Genomic DNA, 20,744 nt, shown 5'->3' on the forward strand with positions numbered 1-20,744 from the left:
GGGTACAGGTAATAAGGGGTTCATTGTCTGTAGAGAATTTTAAAACAATCATAAAACTGACTAAAAGTTGTTCTGCTTTTTATTACTCCATGTGCTGACAATTCTAAACAATGTCATTGATAAAATACTCCTCCCACTACAACTCCCACTACCCCCCTCCAAACCTTGGCAGTTCTCATATTAAGCAAATCATCAACCATTTTTAAAAACCCTGCTTTATGGGGCTTTGCTTTTTTTGTTTTTGAGAGGATGGTCTGCAGGAGGTGGAAAGGAGAGGAGAAGAGCTAGACAGGGATGCTTAAGCCATCAAAACAACAAGAGTTTCAATGAAAGGAGATTTCCCTCTCATGCACATGCAGGACTATGTGTTGAGGTTTTCAAGGACCAAGAAGCAATACTACAGTTAAAGGAACACTAAGGTAGGAGTGAGAATACCTGGGTTTAAGATGCAGCTCCGTATCTGCATAGGTACATAACTGAGGACAAAAGGTACGGCTTCTCTGAGCCTCAGTTTTCCCCCTCATCAAGTAGATACTCTGATCACTCCCCAACCTGTCTACTTCACCTGCTTGTCTTTGTGAAGCTGAGAGATAAAATATATAAAAGAAAGCACTTTGCAAACTGTAGGTGCTTTGCCCGTGTAAATCACCACATTTATTGTAACAGAGACCAAAATAGCAGCAGCTTAAACAAGATGGAAGATGTGGTTCTCTATCAAAGTCCCAGTTTGTGGGCAGTTGATGGAGGTAGGATGACGGTGCTTCCCAAGATCATCTAGGGACTCAAGTCCCTCTTCTGTTACTGTTCCATTATCCCAACAGGTATCTTTCTTATCTTCAAGACTGAAACTGAATCACTACCCATCACAAACTCATTACCACCCACAAGAAGGAGAAAAGAATAAGTGAAGGATGAGCAGTTTCCTTTATGAGCATAACTCAGATGTTACACACATCACTTCTGCTCCTTCTTATTGGTTAAAACTGAATCACATGGTCTCACTTTGCTGCCACAGAGGCTGAGAAATGTACTCTCTAGCTGGGCAGCCATGTGTCCAGCTAAAACCTGAAGGTTCTATTGCTAAAAGTTGATAAAGGATATGCAGTTTGACAAGAATTATTGTCATTATTTTTTCAAGGTAGTGGATAAAGAATTGTTGGCTTGTCGTTTTATTGCTCTGAGGAATGCGAAGAGATGAAAAGTCCCATCTTTCCACTGTGGCTGATGAGGTTTATATACAAATCAATGTGTCAATGCAAATGATCCTGATTTAAATGGGGTATGAATTCCTAGAGCAGTGGATTTCAAAGCACCTTCATATGGGGCCTGTGTGTGACTATTTTCCCAGGAGACCCTGTCAGTGTGAATTTGGATACATCTTATGAATATAGCCCTGTGCCTCTCGGGGACCAAGCCCAAATCCCAGGAGAAACGTGGAATTTAGACCACTTCGTCACCGTACTGACCCTATTCAGCAAGCTTTTACTGAGAAAGTGGTACATCATCTGGTTAGTGCCTTAGCATCCTCGAGGCCTTGTGTCACTGCCTCCATAATTAAACACAGACCATTAGCTATAACCCACTGCACCCACATCAATTATGCCAGTTTGGATAGCAGCTGCAGGAACCCTCCTTTCCTGTCTTCTGCCTCTCTGGAAATAATCCTGGCCATATCACACTGGTATAGTTAGAACTGCCTTAGTTTTTATAAGATGTCAAATTAGCAAGGCTGGTAATGCCATGATGGAACAGAAGCTTTGTTTTTCCATACACTGATTAAAAGGTAATTTAACCTCTTCCAAAGGTAGTCTAGTCAATCCCCAGCAGTACTGACGCTGTGTTAATGAGAAATTGCTCTCCGGAGTGATAAATTAGCCTTCTGAGACTAGGATACAAACCCATCTTCACTGGATGGGCCAGCCTTAAAGAGCAAACTTAGTAGTTTAATCACCTTTTGTCCCCCTTCAATTAAATGTGCAGGGGCTCATACACCATATCTGAAATCCTGGAAATTAAAATACACACTTGTAGCCTCCTCAGTAATGCAAGCTGTCCCAGTTTGGTGCTTTTTTCATGTGTGCCAGGCTCAGTTGACTGCAGCTCAGCAGCAATAGGGCTGATTAATTCACCTCATTTCTCAGAGATAAGAAATTCAGTTTGCCATGAGAAAGGGGAGAGTCAAGCCAAACGGTCTCAGAATGCGGGAGGAGCCTTAGTGCTCACTTAAGCTAATGCTTTTATTTTGCATATGAGGAAACTGAGGCCGGGGGATTGAACTATGGCCAAAGTTGTAAGATGTGCAAGCAGAGATGGACTGGAATCCATTTTCTCTGACAGTGCAGTCACTGTTTTCTATCCTCCTTCACACATCCTATCAAACTGACAGCTACCTACATACCAGTTTCACATCATCTGGAGATCCCCACTCCAACATCTTGGTTTTCTTCCCATGTAAAGAAAGCACTCACCTTGCTTGTGAATATGAACCTGATTTCTTCCAGTGTAGCAGACATAAATCTCCATGCACAAACTCAGGTGAGCAAGAAACACTGCATGTCTTTATTTTCTGTAAATAGACCAGCCCCATCCTGCCAAGCAGGAAATTCAATCCCAGACATTCTTGAGTGCTCTCTCCCATGCTTTTGGGGTACCAAGGTTCTAGGTCTCAGGCAGTGCTAAGATATCAAGGTGATCTTCTGGATCTCAGGGAGGTACAGTGGTATCATCAAGATGCCACAGACTCAGTCCACGAGGCCCCTTCAGCTCCCCAGACAGCTGGTCCTTGGCTGTGCTGAGGGCTGGGGAATCCCTGGCTGGACAGGGATTCACCTAGCCCTGGTCCTAATTCCCTCAGCTTTATTGTCTAAAATTGGCCTCCTCTCCTGGTACTGTCAGGATGAAGAATATAGAAACCTGTGGCTCGCCAGGCTCTCAGACATCTTTCCTGTTCCAAGCCAGAAGAATTTCTTTTTAGTCTTAGGGAAATCTTACTTGTTCTCCTCCAAGATCTTCTCTCTCTTGCCCTATACTCTAGGACACCATTACAATTCTCTGGAGGGACCCAGGTTTTTAGGAACAAAAGCCAGGAAGGAAAATGTAAGTAACTTCTACTCCTTGTTCAGCCCCAAACCTTCACCAGGAAAATAAAGAAGAGTGAGGGAAGAAAGGGAAAAATTCAGGGAGGGAAAATATAAATTACTGCTCAAAAAATTATACTGCACAGAGTGACTGAAAGTTCCATGAAAAGACGGACAACCCAAATTCCAGTTCAGTTTTTCTGGGAGAAAGAATGCTGGGGGAAATTGTCCCAGCCTCATCTTGAAAGGAGTATGAAAAACCATGGAGTCATTTCTCCACAATGAGGGAGGCCACTAAGTGTCCTAAAAATGCAGCAATGACTGCATCAGCCCCCTGGCCTTCATCACCACTTGACTGTTCCTTAATTCCTTGCCACCTGCCTATAGACGCCATTGCTCTCCAAAACAACTCTGCAGAAGGTCCCCACTGACCTATTTGTCCCGTCCAGGGGCCAACTCTTTGTCTTCGTCCTCTTTGACCTTTTCCTCCTCCTCAAAACTCTTTCCCCTGAGGGATGGTTGGTGACACTGGATCTTACTGGTTCATCCTCTACCTTTCTGACCATGTCCTCTTTAATTCTTTTACTGGCTTTTCTTCCCTTCCTTTCCACTAATCAAAGGCATTCTCTAGGGAGCTGATCTTAGCCACTTCTCTTCTATCTCTATTCAATCTTCCTCCTTTAGGAGTGGATTAATTCCTAAAACTTCTACTGTCTTTAAATCTACAGCTCTAGCCCCATTCAATTTCTTGAATTCTAGATTCAGAATCCCAGCTTCCTTTTGGTTATTTCCTGCTGGATGTGCCACCAGTACCTCAAACCCGCCATGATCAAAACCAACTCATTTTTCTTCTCTAAACCAGCTTCTCTTTGTGACTTCCATAATGCATCACCATTCTTCCAAACTTTGGATCCATCTTTGATTCCTCCTCTCCATCATCCTTACATCCAATCTACTTTAATTTAAATAGATTTTATCTCTTCAAATGGAATATTCTAAGTATTATATGACAAGTACAGAATAAAGTGGAACCATCTATCTGCATACCATCTTTCTATTAAAGCCATACAACATCAAATTAACCACAGTTATCATTTTGGCTTTTATCCTTCCATAATTTCTTCTACACAAGTAAATATTTTTACATAAAACAGATCCTCTTGTATTGGAACTTGTTTTGTCACTTATATCATGAACAATTTCCTATGCCATTAAATGTTCTTTTATGTGGTAATTCTCGAATTTTAAGTCTGTATCATAATTATCTGAGGGTGTTTGTTAAAAATATATTTCCCTGGATCCTTCCCCAGATATGCTCATTCAGTATTCTGGGAAGGGCATAGGAACCTGTATGCTTAACCACTATCCCAGCAAATTCTAATGTGTAAGGTTTTCAGATGCCAGTGTGAGAAATACTGTTGGACAGAACAATTTTTAAGAATTGCCTCGTTTTCTTTTGTTTACGTTTACCATAATTTTGTTATCAATCCCCACTGACGTATATTTAAGTTGCTCTCCAATTTTTAAATATTATTATTAGTTCTTAAACTTTATTTCAAGGCTCTCTTTACCATTCCCTTAACCCACACATACGTATAATTTTTCTTTAGGATAAACTCCTAGAAGTAGAATTTCTGGGTCTAAAGGATATGCAAAATTGTAAGCTACATACACATAGTAATATATGCCATTATATTATTCATTATATAATTATATATAATATGTAAATATAATAATATATAACTCAAATCAATACATTAATTACATGATATGTAATGCAATAATATATAAGATATATTAATTTATACATGTTCAAGTGGGGTTTTATTTGGACTCTCACACAAGATTTACATTTATCCATGTTAACTTCATCTGGTTCTATTTCACCCATTGCTTCAAGGGTCCTGGTATTTTTGCATCCCTACTCTCCATTAAAAGTATTTGTTATTTTTGTAATCGCCTGCATATCTGACGTGTGGCTTCTATACTTTCATCTAAATCATGGGTGAGAAATAGTGAATGGGATAAGATTTAAAAAACATCTTACTGCTCCACCAGAAACCTATATTATTTAGCACTCTTGCTTATTCTTTAAACATAATAATTTAGTTTTAACAGTGATTGGCTTATGATTCTCCATCTTGTCTTTAAGGTTGTAGGGACAGAACTTACCACATATTTGCTGAGATTCGCATCCACTGCCATCTAGTTCTTGGCTCTGTTCTACCAATCAAAGGAGAAAAATAGGTGTATTTGTTTTCTATCTTCATTTAATGCAGTTTAACACAGATTCATAATGCTGTAGTGGCATAAAACATAAGGCTGTGTTCAGTTTGTGTGTCTGAGGGTGGGCTGGGGGCTCTGTCCATCTAAACAGGGTAAAATTGTTGATGGCCCCTCTGGTTGGGGAGGGAGACAGCAGGGAGAGGAAACAGAAGGCAGGATGCAGAGGGCTCATGGCAAAGGGTAGAGATTGGGAGGTGAGAAAAGGAGGGGTGCAGAATGCCTGGCAGTGTTAATAGTGATCACAATAATAATAATAATCTCTAACATCAGTCAAATGTATTAAGTGTCCAGCATTCTGCTAAATGCTTCACATGTATAAATGATCTATTCTCCTAACAACTCTGAAAGGTGGGTACTATTATTATCTCCATTTTGCAGACGGAGAAATTGAGGCACAGAGAGGCTAAGAAACATACCCAACATCACAAAACCATTAAGTGGCATAACCAGTATTTGAACTAGGCCATCTGATGCTCCCTGTTAAGCATGCAAACTGCTCACCACAGCACATATCACGTGTCATACTGCTATTACATTCCAGCTACTATTATTGTTGGTATACACGTGTAAGCAGGCACGTGTGTGCACACAAACACACACCACAGCCAGGAAGCAAACTGCCATTGCCTTTGTTGTGTGCACATAAATGAGTTAGCCTTGGGAGTCTCTCCTTGTGCTTTTGGAAACAATATTTTGAGGAAATGGACATTTGGATGGTGCCCATACTTGGGACGACCAAATTGTTCCAGTTTTCCTGGGACTTCACTAGTTTTAGCACTGTAAGTCACATGTCTAGGGAAACCTCTTTCCTGGGCAAACCGGAATAGTTGGTCCCACTACCCATACAAGTATCGAGAACCGACTGTATGTTTTGTTATTCCTTCCCACTGAATACACAAGGGGGCATTGTAACCATTCAGTCATGCATTCCTCAAACATTTATTGAGCGCCTAATCAGAGGTGTGATTGCTGCCCAAGAACCTGGCACCGAGGATGGGGTAGGGGAATAGGAAAGTAAGAAATCTTCCATGATCGCCTATCTGAAAGAATAAAATGTGTATTTAAATAAAAAAACATTTCCATAGCACTGACTATGTGCCAAGCAGTATAATAAGTACTTTACATTTTAACTCATTTAATCCTCACAAATACCCTGTGGCATAGTTACTATTATTATCATCCCCATTGTAAAGAAATGGAGGCAAAGAGCGGTTAAGTACCTTGCCTATCACACAGCTGGGAAGTGGCACAAAGAAGGTTTTGAACCCAGGAAGGGCCTGATTGCTCCAGAGTCCACGCCTTTAACTGCTGTGCTCTGCTGGCAAAGGACCTGACCCCTGTAAGAACTCTGCATGGTCTCAGTCTCTCTTTCTAGCCCTGCTTAGGGGTTTTTCCCCAGCCCAGTGGTTTCTGAACCCTCAGTGCACATTAAAACCACCCTAGAAGTTTAAAAAATACTACTCATTTCCCAAGACCCCACTTGCAGAGGTTTCAATTTAACTAAACTATTTTGATCTGGACATCAGGATTTTTTTTAACATATATTCATTTGCATATTCTTTTTCATTAATGATTATTACAAGATGTTGAATACAGTTCCCTGTGCTATACAGGAGAAAATTTTTAATCTATTTCTATATATAGTGGTTAACATTTGCAAATCTCAAACACCCAAATTTATCCTTTCCCACCCTCTTTCCCCCGGTAACCATAAGATTGTTTACTATGTCTGTGCGTGGACATCAGGATTTTTAAAAGCTGCCCACAAGGATCCATTGTGTGGCTGGGTCTAAGAACCAAGATGGCTAGACCCATACCTTTAGCAAGCTGGGCTAGCCGCCTCCTTTCCCTGGCAGCACTTCTCAAAGGCTACAGTGCAAATTAATCAACTAAAGATTTAGTCATAAAATGAAGATTCTGATTCAGGAGGTTTGGGGTGGGGTGGGGGCAACCAGAAAGTCAGTGTTTCTAACCAGCTCCCAGGATGTACTTATGCTGCTGGTCCATGGACCATACTTGGAGTAGCAAGGATTTTTGAGGCAAAGAGTGATCCTTAGACCATATGCCTCTGCATCCCCTGCTTGCTGGAAATGCAGACTCTCAGGCCCCACCCAAGACCTATGGAGTCAAAATCTGCACTTTAATGCATATTCGAGTTTGGGAAGTGCTGTGCAAATCCCAAGCTCCCCACAGGTGCTGGGAATGGGTTTCAGATGTGCCAAGGTACTGCCTCACCTCAGTTCCTAGGACCTTGGTCAGTGACCTCCAGGTCCAGCTGCAGGCAGCCTCACTGACACATTGTATATGCAAATATTATCAGCTTCGCCGCTAACCACCATGGAGAGAAGGGTGGGAAGTCCTGCTCTCATTGAGTCTTGCCACCCCCTTCCCTTATACCTCCAGCAAGCCTTTGCTCACACTGTTTCTCCCACCTGGGTGGCCTCTGACCAGTCTTACCCAATTTCTGAAGTTCAAGCTTATGTCCCAGTTCCTCCTCTATGGAACCATTCCCATTTCCATGTGGCCATTTCCATCCAACAGACTTTTTTTTTTTCATCTAACAAACACATGATAGCATTTCCTATGTTCCAGGCACTATTCTAAACCCTCCACATTATTCATTCACTTATGCCCCATTTTATAGGTCAGGAGGCACATAGCTAATGAGTGGTAGTGTCAAGATTCAAACCCAAGTAATCTGGCCTCAGAATCGCTACACTGAATCACAATGCTGAAACTTCTCGCTGCTGTGGGATTTAGAGAAGAGTTTGCAGATGATTCAGAGTGTGGACAGGGAAAGAAAATACATTCGTTTCCTGTGGCTGCTGCAACAAAACACTACAAACCAGGTGGCTTAAAAATAACAGAAATGTGTTCTTTCACAGTTCTGGAGGCCAGAAGTCTGAGCTCACATTGTGGGCAGACTCATGCTCACTTTGGAGGCTCTCGGAAAGGATCCTTCTTTGCCTCTTTCTGGCTTCCTGGTGGTCACCAGCAATCCTCCATGCTCCTTGGTTTACAGACACATCACCCCATCTCTGCCTCCGTCACCACATGGCTTTTGTTCTGTGTCCTCTCCTCTCCTTAAAAGAATACAAGTCATTGCATTAAGGCCCACCTTGGTCTAGATGGCCTTATCTTAATTAATTATATTTGCAAAGACCCTATTTCCAAATAAGGTCACATTCTGAGGTTCTGGTGAACACGAATTGTTTAGGGCAGGGGGTGGGTGCTATTACCACAAGAAGAGCACAGAGATTGTCTCAGGGAAGAAATGTCTCTTAAAACTACTCAGCTATTCTCTGTTTGGAAATACTCCTGAAGCCTGTGGACCTGTGACAGACGCCCTCCAGATTCAGCGGAGGCGCAGCAACCCCTGGAGCAGCTAGACTTTTGGGTCAATGGACTGCAATTTCCTCAGTGGCAAAATAACGTCATTCTCTACCTCCACCCAGGGCTAAGCAGCTGATAGTTCTCTCTCTTGCTGGTTCTATCCTGATCAAATCAGATTGAGTTTTGTGTACAGCAGGTACAATAGAACTGCCGCTTCTGAAGATTTTGCAGGTGGCAGGTACAAAGGTGAAATGTGCACTGTTCGAGTGCTCAGGCATTATCCAGGCCAGCGTGTCCTGGTGAAGCAGCCTCAGGCATCCTGCAGTGGAGCTCTCGGGAGAACTACTGGGACATTAGCGCTTCTCTGTGAAATATCCAAGTCCTCCCTATGATAAGCTAAGAAGGAATCTTGTCACCACCACTCCAGGGCCACACCGTGGATATTCCAAGCTAAGACCAACTGAAGCAATGTGCAAAGGAAAGTTCCAACACCAGGGAAAAGAACCAAAGAGGCTGGTATCCCCAAGTTGCTGACCTTACCACATACACGCAGAAATCCTAGAGAGGGAGATAGTCCTGCATCATTTCAGGCACTCGGGATGACTTGTGGATTTCTAAGGAGTCAGTATTAGACAGTTAAGTGCTGGAATAAAAGGAGAAGCTGCTAATACAAATCAAATAAGCGGAAAAATATGGAACAGAAGTGACAAAAGGTGATGGAAGTGGGGAAAAAATGACCTGGAGGACTCTACATCCTTAAGTACTGACACTGGCGGAGAAGTTGTTTCTGAGGATGAGTGCAAGATATCGAACTCTTAAACAAGAGGTGTTTCCCTTGCTGGCCCTGAGGAAAGATTAGTATTCAGACTGTGCTAAGTGAGCCCATTATCTCTTCATTCCTGCTATTATTGCCCCACCTGAAAAGAAGGAAAATGAAGGAACTGCTGTCCCTTGATGCCAAAGAACCATTTCAGCTCCAGTCATTACAGCCAAAGATCTTATATAGAAAGGAAGAAAAACCCAAACTCTTGATCCCTGCAGCTCAGCAGAACTTACAGTTTGGCTCACAGTTCTGAAAGCCCAAAGACTATCTCAAGCACAAGGAGAACAATCAGGTGCCCTTTGAGAGCAGAGACCAGATACAGAAAATAAGGCGGACTAACACAATCTCTTGAAGTCATGTAGCATAGGTGAGAGGAGCCCATGAGACGGGAATATTATTCACAGAAGCACAGGCTACCTTGTCACTTGTTGCCACAGTGCCAGAAGATTAAAGAAGCCTGCGGCTTCATGCCCTCTTTGCAAAAAGATTCCACTGCTTATTAAAGTTTTATGGCCAAGCTGAATCAGCGGGTTGCAGAGAAATGATAACCAGGGCCAGGACAGGGATAAAATTGTCAGTACTGAGCGTCTCCACTCAGCATGACCTGGGGCATCATCGTTCATTGATTCATGAGATTCATGCATTTTCCTTTCTAAATTCCTACAGAATTCAAGAGCAATTCTTTAAAACTAGATTATCAATTTGGGGACTCCATTCACAAGAAAAGTTACTTCAACCACTACATTATTTTCAAAAAATGAGGTCCTGGGGGCAGCAATTACAAAGACAAACAGAAAGATACATTCATTGACCAAATTATTTGAAGAGTAACCTTTTCCCTAGTTAATTTTACTCCCCATCCTTCTCTTCTATTCTGTTGGAGAATGTTCTTAGGCATAAAATTCCAAAGTGGCTGTGAGAAAAACACTAAAGCTCATAATCAAAAACATAAATAATGTGATATATTATTGATCACTTTACCTCATAGTCAAGCTACATGGTTCTGAGAAATCTAAAGAAAGGGTAAGAATCTTGAAAAACAAGAGATGTGCTCCATGTATCCCTAGAACAATGGTTATCACATTTTTTGCTAACATACCTTCAAAAGAATTTTGAGATACTGGTATACTCTTTTCTACATTAAAAACATTGAAGTATAATTAAGTAAAATAAAATACACACATCTTAAGGGTTCTTTTCCTATGAATTATAGACATTTGAGTACTCATCACTGAAAACAAGCTATAGAAGATTTCCATCACCCCAAAATAAGTTCCTCATGCCCCTTTCCAAGTAATCCTCCATTTCCTGACTTTCACTTTAGATTAGTTTTCTTTTGGCACATCTTTAATTAGACATCTAAATTTTTAAAATACACATAATTACTTACAAGGAAAAAAAATGATTACCTAAAGTTTTCCACAGTTCCTTGGTGAAGAATGACTGAAAGTGAATATGGAATCACCTCGTGTACTATTTGTAGTTTGCTATATACAGAATTTTTCTTAAAGATGTCTAGTTCTCACAGTTTGGGCTCAGGTATTCGCTCAGGTTTTTTTTTTTTTTTTTTTTTGGTGTTCTTTATTTATTATGTCCTGAATAAAACAACCTCATCAGGATGGTAAGAACATTTGCAGCTACGAGTTTAGTTCTCAAAGTGAACCACTCAGGTCAACAGTGCCCTTTGTAGAATGTGGCCTTCCTCAACAAGAGTTAGGGAGGGAAGGCAGGGAAGCGTGCTCCCTGCTCCATTTGACCATTCCGCTGGCATTTATCATAGCCAGGAATGAAACGTTGGACAGCTGTTTGTGGATGGGATGTTTTATTTTCTAGTTAGACTGAGGTATAATGACAAGGAACAGAAATTGGAACCAGAAGACCTGCGTGGATGATTCAATTCTGCCATTATCATGTGATCAGGAACAGATTCCTCAAACTTTCTGAGCCTCTGTAGACTCTGTCAAATGGGACTAAAACCTACTTCATTGGGAAAATATTACGTAAGAAGAGTAAAATGAAAATTCTCATCACTGGGACTTTCTCACTATTCTTTTGAACAAGAGTTCTTTCTTATACTTCTTTTAACCCTCATTGAATATTGCATATAGGAGGTCTTAATAAATATGTGTTAACTGAGTGATATATCTGTTTATAATAAACACCAATAAAGAGTTATAAATGTTATTGTTTAGGGAATCAAAAATTTACAAATTAGATTCTCAATGTGTGCATACATATGAACATCGATTTCTTACCTCTGCCTACTATACATATCTAAGCTACAACAAACCAGCCACAGTCAGTTTACAAGAGTGATCTGCAAATTTCCTTCCTTTAGTAATTAGGAAAAATTGGGGGGAGGGGGGTCATTAGGTTTATTTATTTATTTAGTTAGTTAGTTAGTTAGTTAGTTAGTTAGTTAGTTAGTTAGTTTTTATTTTTAATGTTGTTACTGGGGATTCTGGGGATGGAACCCAGGACCTTGTGCATGTTGAGCATGCACTCTACCACTGAGCTATACCCTACCCCTTTCCTTTATTAGTTCGAAGATCTGTATGTAAAATTATCACTACTTATTCTTCTCACTAGGAAAGTTAAGTAATACCATAATGTCACCTCTTTTGGGAGCATCTACTTTCCATCCTTATTCATGTCTGTAGTTCTCCTGAGAACCACTTCAAACATTTTCATACTTATATAAATTGTAAAGCTGAGAACAAGAAATGTTGTTCTGGTAAAAGCATAGTTGCAACCACAGCTGATTTTATGAATTTGGATAATTAAAAAGAAGTCCACCTAGCAAACCATTGTTAAGGTCCTGCTATGAGCCAGGTATTTAGACAGGAATTTGGATACAAAAACAAGATGATGGAGAGGCTGCTGGCCAAGATGCATAAGCTCTCTACACCCTATCTGATGTAGCCCACTGATTACAACTGAAAACTCTAGACAGGATACAAAAACAACTATGATAACAATAGACTGGGGACTTGAAAAATAAAATAATAGCAGACAGATTGGGTAGGGAAGTCAAAACTTGAAGAAGTCAGTACTGTGTTGAATTTCTTGGTTTTTTTTCTCCTCTTATATTTCCCAGTTTTGACCCCATGGTGGCCCAAAAGATGCAGAACTGTGCAGTGACTCTATCCACCTTGAGGCTCATCCTTCCCACACGTTCTCAGTCCTCTCTGCTCAGCTGAAGGGAAAGAGAGGGAGGACCACATGCAAGAGGTTTTAATGGGCCAGGCCCATTCATGGGAAGTGGTGCACATCACTTCCACCCACATCCTGTTGGTCAGGACTCAGACACATGGCCACCCTCAACTGCAAAGAAGGCTGGGAAATGTAGTACATCTGTGCACCCAAGAGGAAAAAAGTAAAATACAGATGCTAGGTAGCACTAAAATAGTCTGTGCTGCATAAGTACTTTGGTAGATAAAGGGGTGTACAGGGAGCTTTGTGAACATAGAGGAGGGACTTCAAAAACAGAATGGGGACACAGAGACCAGAGAAGACTTTCTGAAGGACAGGACATACATTTTGCAGGATAATCAAGAGGGTGAACAGGGGAGCATGGGAGACCACAGCATTGGCAAAGATACAGAGGCAGAAAATGTGCAAATAAATTTGGAGGGGTCCAAGTGATTCTCTCTTCCTTAGGTAATAGCTACAAGAAGAGAGAGCCAGGAGATGAGTCTGGAAAGGGAGACAGGGGCCAAAATTTGAGCCAGAATACTCTAACACTGCTGACGTATTTAAAGCATAGGCCCAATAGTATCTGATCTCTAATTTAGAAAGAGCCTGGTAATTCTGTGGAGAGTAACTGGAGGCAGGAATAAGAGTTAAGAGATGTCCCATTGTCCAGGTAAGAAGCAATCTTGGCCTTGAAGTAAGCAGTGGGGTGCAGTGATGGGATCAGATATGAGATCTGAGATATTCGTGAGTTAAAATTTATAGAACTTAGTAATTGATTGAGTATGGCAGATGATATTATGAAAGGAGTCAAGGAAAATTCCTTGGTTTCATTCATTTGCTGACTCATTAATTCATTCAACAAATATTTATTGAACATCCACTGTGTGTGTTCCTCTAGGTGCTAGAGACAGAACAATGAATAAATTAGCAAAGATTCTGTCTTTATAGTTTACATTCTAGTGGAAAATTTTAAATATAAATTTATATAAGTATAAATTTATAGTGTGAGTAGGGTTGCCATATTTAGCAAAAAATATGTTATGTTTGAGAGGTCCTTGTGGGACATCTGTGTGGGGGTTGGTTAATTGCATGTTATTTCTATGAGTCTGTCGTTCAGGAAAGAGGCCTTGGCCACAGATGTGGATTTGGGAGCCATCAGCATATGGGTAGTTGTAAGTGACAACAACAACAACAATAATAAGGGAATTCACTGGCTGAGGACACCAAAAAGTTCAGGCTTGTTTCTCCAGCTTCAAGCATTGCTGGATCCAGAAGTTTAAATGACAGTATTAGATTTCTTTCTTTTACTCTCTTAGACTCTCTTGGGCTTGATGGCCCCTGGCAATCTCAAAGTTGTCAATTCACATATATTCATTCAACAACTCAGCAGAGATATGTTTTGGTTTTGGATTTGGTATGGTCTGATAGCTCCAGTGCAAAAGTCTCAGTGAAGAATATGAGTGGTACATTGGGGATTACATGTCTTTTTCTGAGCCAAGGTCTGTAACCCAGAGTTGGAGAATTCTGATTGGCCATGCCTGGGTCATGAACTCAAGCCTGTGGCAATGGGTAGGATAGGGTCGGCTCCATGAAAACCCACAAATGTGTTCCTCTAGGAAAGAGAAACTCTGGTACTAGAAGGTGGAGAAAAGATACATTGAGCAGGCAAAGACCAGAATGTTCTCTGTAGGTGGAAACTGAGGCTTTGAGTATTAGTGAGGTCACCCTGGGAGGACTGTAGAATGAAAAAAATCCAGAGCTGATGTTATTATCCTGGAAAGCATGACATTTGGGGGTTGAAGAGAAAAAGACGATCCTGAGTGCACTAATATTTGCATCATACAGGTCCCAGAAGGAGAAGAGAGAGAGAAAGAGATCTGAGAAAATATTTGAAGGGATAATAGCTGAAAACTTCCCTAACCTGGGAAATGTAACATTCATCTAAGTTCAGGAAGTGCAGAGCCCCATACAGGATTAACTCAAAGAGGAACACACCAAGACACACTGTAATGAAAATGACAAAAATCAAAGATAAAGAGAGAATATTAAAAGCAACAAAGGAATAGCAACAAATAACATAGAAGGGAACGCCCCTAAGCCTGTCAGCTGATTTTTCAGCAGAAACTCTGCAGGCCGGAAGGGAGTGGCACACTTAAATTTAAAGTGATGAAAGGGAAAAACGCACAACCAAGAATACTCTACCCAGCAAGGCTGTCATTCAGACTTGATGGAGAAATCAAAAGCTTTACAGACAAGTAAAAGCTAAAAGAATTTAGCACAACAAAAACAGCTTTACAAAAAATGGTAAAGGAAATTCTCTAGGCAGAAAAGAAAAGGCCACAACTAGAAATAAGAAAGTTACAAAATGGAAAAGCTCACCAGTAAAGGCAAACATACAGTAAAGGTAGGAAATCATCCACACACAAACTAGTAGTGAGGTTAAAAGACAAAAGTAGTAAAACCATCTGTATCCACAGTAAGCAGTAAGGGCTACACAAAACAATTAGATGTAAAATATGATATAAAAAACAGTAACTGTGATGAGGGGGAAAGTACTAATGCAGGATATTTAAACTACATTTGAACTTAAGAGATCAGCAACTTAAAGCAATCACATATAGAGACTTCTATACCAAAACCTCATGGTAACTGCAAATCAAAAATCTGTAAAGATATACACACAAAAAAGAAAAAGGAATCCAAACATGACACTAAAGATAGTCATCAAATCACAAGAGAAAAGACCAAAAGAAGAAAAAAAAACCTACAAAAACAAATCCAAAACAATTAACAAAATGGCAATAAGAACACATATATCAATTATTACCTTAAATGTAAATGGACTAAGTGCTCCAACCAAAAGACACAGAGTGGCTGGATGAATACAAAAACAAGACCCATATATATGCTGCTGACAAGAGACTCACCTCAGATCTAGAGACACGTACAGACTGAAAGTGAGGGGATGGAAGAAGGTATTTCATACAAATGGAAATCAAAAGAAAGCTGAAGTAGCAATATTTATATCAGACAAAATAGACAATATTTCTCCTTTTATGTCTGTATATATATATATATATATATATATATATATATATATATATATACACCCAATGGAATACTACTCAGCCATAAAAAGAATGAAATAATGCCATTTACAGCAACATGAATGCACCACCTAGAGATTAAGTGAAGACAAAGAAAGACAAATATCCTATGATAACACTTACATGTGGAAACTTAAAAAAATGATAAAATGAACTTGTTTACAAACCAGAAACAGACTCACAGACCTAGAAAACAAATTTATTACTACCAAAAGGGGAAGGGCAGGGAAGGATAAATTAGGAGTTTGGGATAAACAGATAGACATTACTATATATAAAATAGATAAACAACAAGGACCTACTGTATAGCACAGGTAACTATATTCAAAATCTTGTAATAACCTATAATGGAAAAGAATCTGGAAAATATTGTTGATAATATTTATATTCAAAACTGAATCACTTTGCTATACACCTGAAGCTAACACATTGTAAACAACTATCCTTCAATAAGAAATTAATATAAAAAATAAAAATAAAAAGATGATCCTGTAAAAGAGATGGAGAAGGAGTTGTCAGAGCAGTAGAAAGAGATCCTGAAATCAGTGATGTCCCAGAAAACAACTCAGTGAGTTTCTAAAAGGACCAAGTCAATAGTCACAGAGGAGTCAATGAAAACTAGGACAGGAGGAGATGCGATCCAGCACCCTGACCATAAAAGGCCATGAGGTAAAAAATGCCCTTCAGAGGATGGAAGATAGTATTAAGGAGAGGCTGGTAGAAAGTACACCAGACGTCTGGGAGGAGGATCTGGGAAATTCACTATATCAAATGGCTCTAAATACCTCAGCTTCTCAAATTAAGAGGCATATCCAGAGGATCAGGAAAGCCATGGGCTGAACACAAAGCATCTCTCTTAACTCTAAATTCTGCAAAAAAATTATGGGGTTGATCACATTATTTCTATAATAAAACAAACATAGCTGTACTGTGGTGCAAGATGCAAAACTCTATGGGGATTTTAAGCGAAAATATTAAACTTTAAGGAGATCTGTACTTGCAAGAGGACCTCTTCAGACTATACTCCTGGAGTTCCTTTTAGTAAGCATTCCTTCCCCTCTGGCTAGGGAGTCTGTGGGTGAAAAGAATGGGAAGCATAGTTGTTAGCTGTTCAATGGGTAAAGAGATCACAGTTCAAGGACGTTTTAGGATAGACTGACCCACTTACAGATAATGATAACAATGCCTATCACTTGTGAAACACATACTATGTAACAGGCGCTGTCCTAAGAGCCTAACCTTGGTTATGCCTCACAATAACTCCATGGGATGGAGCACTATGATCACTCCTGTTTTAAAGATGAGGAAGCTGATGCACAGAGAGGTTAAGTAACTTATCCAAAGCCACACAGCCCTGGATTTAAACCTAGGGAGTCTGGCTCTTCAGCTAGTGTCCCTAAACACTGCACATACTGCCCCCATGTTCAGTCCCAGTCTCCATATGGGTCCATACTTTTGCCAGACTATAGCTTCTGATATTGGTTCAGAAAACGTCACTCCTTGTACAATGGTCTATAAATTTCTAGAAGAGGCAGGGTTGGGGAAGCACATCTGGCAGCTGTGTCTTACCCCTGCCCTATCCAGCCACCAATTGGTGATATGATGGCCACTCCACGGAAGTCCACAAGCCCGACTCCCCAGGCAGCTTTGCACTGGGAGTAAGCTTTGAACTATGGGAATTTGTTAGTCCACAAGGCAATTTCATCTGAACCTTACAATTACCTTTTTGTTTGGACTTGCACTTTTAATTTTTATTGGTTTTAATGTGTTCCCCAAATGAAAGAATAATTTCAGAGGTGTTTTATACAATAGCTGGTTTCATAAAAACATTTCAATTTAAGCTTTTCAGAACCTAAGGAGTAAGAGAAAAACAAATCTGCAATTGCATGGTACTAATCTGTTTTCTTTGAATTCATATGCATAAGTTACTTTTTACTTTATTTCTGAATGGACACAAAGGTAGCTCAAGCAGGATATGAACCCCCAAAGCCCCCGTCATCCAGGAATAACCATTCACCCATGGCCAATCTCACCCATTTCCTCCCCTTCTCCCTATATCATCTTGAAGTAAAACCCATACATCTATCATCTAATCCACAAAAATTTCAGGATGTATCCCTAAAAGATAAGAATTATTTTAAAAAACATAGCCACAATACCATGATCATTATTCCTTATAAGCCAGTTCATGTTCCTATTTCCATAAATTATTTTTAAAAATTCTGTTTCTTCAATACTTCTATACTCCTATATTGTTATTAACTTCACTGCTTTTGTTAGTGTTGATATATATTTTACATTTTTTTCATTAAGAAAAATGCAAACCCACCAAGTGTCAAGAGAAAAGTATGATGAACCTCCTGCACCCATTACTCAGCTTGAACAATTAACCTTATTTGGCCGATCTTGCCTCATCTACGTTCCCCTCTCCATTGTCCCCTCTCACTGGCTGTGTAGAAAGCAATCCTCAGACATTTCCTGTCATTGGGCATGCATTCTTAGCTTGGCTGTCGGCAAGAAAATGCTGAGGTGTTTTCCGGTAGGCATTTATATATTTATTTCATCTCTAAATCCCTGGAAAAGGATTAGATTAAATGCAACATTTTAAGCAGATCAGATAAACTGCCACTTGGTGTTTTCCTCTCTCTCTTTTTTCCTAAGCAAAGTTTAAAATAAAACCAAATTCTAAACAAACGGCACTAATAGTCTACGACATGAATACCAAACAGAATACTTGTGTCACACACACTCTGTCAGCTGTGCCCAGATCTTTAAAAGTACACATTTTTCCAAGACTAATCGAATAAAAGCTGAAATGCAAAATTTTAAACCTAATTATAATTTTGAAAAAAAAAAAGGAAAAATGTAAAGAGACACCATCAGCTGGTTTAGATTCCCACTGGGGCCTGAATGATGACACTGCATTGGCAAAGTTCCTGGGTTCCTCTCACACTCCTTCTGGGTTTTAAGATCCACTGTTTTCCAAACAGCTCTTGGGGGACCTTTGAGAATTGTGCATCTCCTTGCCTGGGAGGCAGAAGAAATAGTTCAGGCTTTGGGTTCTCATAAGGTAGTGCCACAGGTCAAATTTGTTGAGATTTACCAACATGACCTTCTTTTGTCTTTTGTCTTTCGGAGACTTACCGTAAAATCCACAGTAACACCCACAACAACTGTGAAATCATAGTGTGCCACCATATTGTTCATTCTGCAGTTGCCACCACAAGCAAATGACAAATGACAGCCATATTGGCTTGTATACCATTAAAAACCCAGGACGGGTAATGAAAACTTGTCACAGGTTAGATCAAGCAAATACCAAGAGAAGTGCTATTGAGAATTTTCACTGCCAACAGCAGAAAATCTGGGCAGACAAAAAGTGATTGGTTAGGACTGTAAATTGGTTCAATACTTTTACAAAAGGTTTGGCAGTACCTATTAAAGCTAAACATGCATATACCCTATGGTCCAGCAATTCCACTTTATGGCACTAGAGGTCAGAATAGTGCTTACCCTGGGGTGCTGGCTGAGGGGGGCATGAGTGAGCTTTCTGAGGCTCTGGAAATGTTCTATACCTTGATCTGATGGAGGTCACACAGGTGTAGACTTAGGTAAACATTCACTGAACTGTACCACTCCATATCTGTGCCCTGTCCTGTAAGCTAGACCTCAAAAAAGAAAAGTAATTTGTGAAAATTCAGAATAAAGAGGCTTTTGCAAGGTGCTGGCAATTTAAGAGGACCTCTGCCTCTGGATTAAGACAGGATGCTGTAATCATCAGGAACTCATAGCTTCCCAGGTAGAAAACCCCCAATCAAAAGGTGGGGCTTAGGGTGCGGTCTCTACTTTTCCCTAAGACAATTGGTCTCACTCATCCCTTTCTCCAAGAACTTGGGTCTCACTGAGATAAAGACCCACCTTTCCTAGAAAGGCATTTCCATATTTACGGGCATGGATATAGACCTACATCTGGCACTTTCTGACTGTTCAAACAGCCTTCCTTTGACAAACTGAGTCCAGTAGTTGATGGTTGGGTTGCTCTTGTATTGCCCTTTCTTGGCAAAGCTTAAATTGTCATGTCCTATCCAAAATTACTTTTTTAAATTAAGTTACATGGCAGGGTCTGTTGATATTGCTTACTATTTGTTCATAATTATATTGTAGCCCCTGACATTTAACACTGCCTTGCAGTATCCTTTAATTATGGACTTTGTGTACAGTAATTCAGTTGCACCCATTAGGTAGTAAATCACTGGAAAACCACCACAGCTAAGCTTCTATGTTGATACACCACTAGCAGAGAAGCATAACTCTCCATGTTTGTGCCTGGTAAGCATTGTTTGCACTAAGTTCCTCTCCATTATCAGGTGTTAGAGAAATTTTATTTTGTAAGGGGAAGCAGACCAGTACCTTAGGTCCCCAATCTGAGAAATGAATGGACTCCTGGTGAGCCCAGCACTGTCTTCATCAAAAGACAGGTCCTCTTAAATTGCCAGCCCCTTGCAAAAGAGGCAGACCTGATGGAAGAGCATCAAGTTGTCAGTGGATGTGGTTTTCAGTTTATGATGAGAAAATGGGAGAGACAAAAACAGAAACAAAACCCCAAAGTTTGAAGAGCACAGAGAAGCTTGGAATCAAAATATGAATAAATCCAAGCACATTTTCTACGTTAAAGTGGTTTTATGTTTGTTTATATGTAGGCTTAGGAAATGTGATAGTATTAATGCATGAATATGGGTATGATTTAGCAGGAACTGATGCTAAATTGAGAAACAAAGTGATGCTGCATGTACCAAAATTGAACACTATTTTATTATTTATGATTTGATATCACAACCTTATGGCATCTTTTAAATATTAAAAAAACTGTGAGGATATAATGAATTAAAGCTGTGGAAGTTTTCTAGAGACAAAAAATATTCT

At 40.0% G+C, this 20,744-nt stretch overlaps 1 protein-coding gene and 1 pseudogene across 1 annotated transcript in view; one reads left to right on the plus strand and one right to left on the minus strand.

Moving 5' to 3' along the window:
- LOC123616698 (protein Mdm4-like) overlaps nt 1-10,041 on the plus strand; it is a 44,902-nt pseudogene extending 34,861 nt beyond the window's left edge.
- RAI2 (retinoic acid induced 2) overlaps nt 1-20,744 on the minus strand; it is a 301,266-nt gene that overhangs the window by 112,780 nt on the left and 167,742 nt on the right. The window contains exon 3 of the mRNA XM_074359293.1: nt 5,250-5,300. The gene's annotated coding sequence lies outside the window, so the exon portion shown is untranslated. The remainder of the gene's footprint in view (nt 1-5,249; nt 5,301-20,744) is intronic.

The sequence above is a fragment of the Camelus bactrianus genome, chromosome X, assembly GCF_048773025.1.
Source record: "Camelus bactrianus isolate YW-2024 breed Bactrian camel chromosome X, ASM4877302v1, whole genome shotgun sequence".
NCBI classification, from domain to species: domain Eukaryota; kingdom Metazoa; phylum Chordata; class Mammalia; order Artiodactyla; family Camelidae; genus Camelus; species Camelus bactrianus.